Here is a 3,712-nt window from a genome sequence, read left to right as displayed (position 1 = left end):
GTTAAACCCGCGCTACTACTAACTTTGTTAGTAGTAGCGTGTGCCACCCACCCTACTGCTATTACGTACACGCGCTACTACTAATGAAATAGCAGTAGCGTGGGTTAACAACCAATGCTACTAGTATCATTTATACTTGTAGCGCTCAGTTTCCTCCCCACGCCACTACTAACTTATTAGAAATTAAAAAAATAAACCAGTACACATTATTACACCAGCATTAGAACACATCCAGTAAGAGCATACATAATTGACATGGGTCCTATTTCATGGTTAACTGGACACCGAAGCCAATAAATGAGCCAAAACCCCATCATTATGCATTGGTACTCACGATTGACCACTTCAAAGAACATGCAAGTATGTATGTCATTAACAATTGCAAACATAAGTTTCTTTGTATCTACTATCACATAGTTCCTCATTCTACCTGTTCTCACTCCAATAATAAGAAAAATGAAAAGGAAAAATAGAGATAATCTGCCACAATTGCACTTCGGTGTCATGGATTCCGTCTGCCGCTTCAACATCTCATTATCCTGCAGCAATGGAAATTTTCCCAAAATTACCTTTTGCAACAACATAAAATTGCATTGAGATTTCAGAATTAAACATAGGCATATCTCATAGTTTAAAACAAAGGCACTCAACAGAAAAGTGCATAAATTGAGAGAAAACCTTTGGCTAGAATAGCAACACAGCACAGGAGCTACGTTCGGTGGCGGAGCTCACTAATCGGTGGAGAAGGTCGAACTACCAAGTACGTAGCAGCACGACACAGGAGCACCTATGTTAATGCTGCCCACACAGTTGATTTAACTCTTACTAGTTCTTACTAAATTTACCAAGTAATAACTATAATAATAAACGTGTCCAGACCTCTTTTTTGGACTTAGGACTCCACATACTGCAGCCTATATGCTGTAAGCAGTTTGCGTCACTACTAAAACAGAACTGAGGTAGAGAGTTTGGTGATGATCATATTAATTTTAACCAACATTTCACAATTCACATTAGCAAAGATTAAACAAAATCATATGGCAGCCCTATCAATTCCTGCTTAACACTTGGAACAAAAAGCATCAAGATAGAACTCAGGAATCAGTAAGTCTGTAAGTTTACCATCGATCATATTCGAAACATATCATACGCATCTTACATATTACAATGAAAGTCTGCATTATGCAGATCAACGGCCTAGGTGGATAACGATCTAGGACAGAATATGATTGAGCACTAGGAGCAAACACGCTGTAATTTTGAAGAACAGAGCAGTGTTCAAGTCCCCAACAGACCACAATCCCAGACAGGAATAGCATTGTTCTTTCTTCAAATTACCATACACGGGGAAACAATGACAAGACTGGTTTGTTTTAAAAAAAGGAAGAGGATGATTAAGTGGTTTTACTTCAGATCAACAACATGTCAAACAAATCACTCTACCAAGGGTACAACTATGAGGTAGGTTGCACCAAACTCTCATCAGAGAGAGGAATAAAAATGAGAGAGAGAGAGGGAGAGAGAGAGAGAGGACCTTCTATCATGTGGGCAGTAGCAGGGTCGGAGCAGCCACTCGCCTCGTCGTCCTCCTATCACAGCAGCAGATTTTTGCTTGACAAGCAGATAGGAGCACAAAACACACGCATCAGGTGGCGTCAAGCACATGGCTGCATGTATAACAAAAGGAAAGGCAACTCTCTTCGTTTTTCAGTTTCTAAACTAAATACAAAATGATTGTGAAATCTTAGGCATAACCAAAGGAAAGCAGATTCACAAAATCACTTGAACTTGCTTATACTACACATACAAAGTCCATTTTTTACTGTTAATATTGATGTTATAACATGTTCAGTTACAAAGATGCAAACTGCACTAGAGTGATTTCAAATCTTGCCACCAGCATGAGTCGAGTTGAGTTGCTAACTAACGAAAGACAAGCACAATGCATATACAAGGTAAATTTTGTAAATACATGTGGCCAACATAATTTATTCAGTTTGAAACTTGAGGTGTTGCAAAGTATCGTGCTTCATTTGTTCAAGAATACAGGTAAGTTGGATTGCAAGACCTCTCCTCTTCTCCTCTCTGAAAAAATAATTACTTGCTGTGGTGCAGCAAGCAATCGGAGGAAGGAGACGGACAGAGGGTAAGGGGGAGAAGAGAAATGCTTACCTTTCCCCACTTTGGAGGAGAACCATTGAATATGTATGAGCATTTAGGGGCCGAACAGTTTGGTGAACGCAACCCCTATCACCACACCAGCTCCAAGTGCAACTGATGCCCAGCGGGTTGTTGGGCTACCTGTATAAAATAACACAAGTCACAAACATGCATTAGACCATAGATTTAGTGACAGTTACTTCACAAAGTGTAAATTTGAGTTCTTCTCAAAGTGTTTCTTTCGGCATATGCCAACTCTGAATAATTAACAAGTAAATAAGATTATAAAATTCGAGAACATTCAAGAAAAATGCATGAATAATTGCTAGGCAAACTAATAATTATGGATTATCGGGTGGAAAACAGACAATTCACATAGCCAAATAACTTTTTTAATAGTTCCCTTACCAACATCAGATACACAGTAACAAGTTGCATTGCTTACTTTGTAGAACTTGTGAAATCAAGCTCATTCTGGATACAAATAAAAGGACTCCAAGTTATTCAATAGAATAGGATACAGGGAAACAGTTTGAGATTAGCTGATAACAAGCATCACATAGACATCAATGGACAAGCCCCTAAAGTTCGAGAATGAAACTGACTTAGGACTCCACATACTACAGCCTATATGGTGTAAGCAGTTTGCCTAGAAATTATTCATGCATTTTTCTTGAATACCACAATCCCAATGAGACAAAGCGTTGTTCTTTCTCTAAAAAAATACCAGACACGAGGAAATGATGGTAAGACTGAATTATTTTCAGAACCATGATTCACCATAACCATTCCGAGAGCATGACTAACACCATGAAAGCATTGTTCACACCAATAAAATCACAAACAAAAGTTTCCCTGGCTAACAGTCAAAGCCATCACATAGCCTAGCCTAATTCAAGCACGTCCTGCTATTCATACACTAGCTAACGAATCAATTGAAATGAGACTCTGGCTTCTGCAGAATACAAACATACAGGAAATAAAACGTAAGCGATTTTTTGCTTACAATCATCAAAATCTCAGAGCACTCGACGCAAATTTGGGGCTCCAATCACGCAGGAAACAATCAATCTACAACACCCTAAAGCAGGGCATGCGCATTAGTAACGTTCCCAAATGTTTTTGCCTGGAGGAGCGCGCCCTACCTATGTAGCTAGGGAATCCCTCATCAGATTAGGCCAATCGAGATGGAACACGAGCATTATTTTCGCCCAACCCTAGATCATGAGATACCCACGGAGGCGCGGCGAACAGATCTCGTGATGCAGCCAGAGGAATGGAGAGGTGAGGCGGAGGGGGTTGGGGGCTTACGGAAGAGGATGAGGCCTCCGAAGGCGCCGACGAGGGAGGAGTAGGCGATGCGGCGGATGGAGAGGTCGAGGCAGGCGTCCCACTTGGCATCGACGTCGTAGCGCGGCGGGATCCCGGACCTGGTGGGCGGGGACGGCTTCGTTGCCGGCACCAGGGCCGAGGCGGGGGCGGGCAGCGGCGCGAGACGAGGAGCGGCGGGCGCGCGGCCGCCGGCGTGGCGCACGCAGCGGGGGGCATGGGG

At 42.2% G+C, this 3,712-nt stretch overlaps 1 pseudogene; it reads right to left on the bottom strand.

The window, feature by feature from the left end:
• Positions 1-1,236: 1,236 nt before the first annotated feature.
• On the bottom strand, positions 1,237-3,708 carry LOC119300008 (annotated as a pseudogene).
• Between the last annotated feature and the right edge of the window lie 4 nt (positions 3,709-3,712).

This window comes from Triticum dicoccoides, chromosome 5A, assembly GCF_002162155.2.
Source record: "Triticum dicoccoides isolate Atlit2015 ecotype Zavitan chromosome 5A, WEW_v2.0, whole genome shotgun sequence".
NCBI lineage: Eukaryota > Viridiplantae > Streptophyta > Magnoliopsida > Poales > Poaceae > Triticum > Triticum dicoccoides.
Note: the sequence above shows the minus strand (reverse complement) of the source record. Positions and strands in the feature narration are given on the sequence as shown.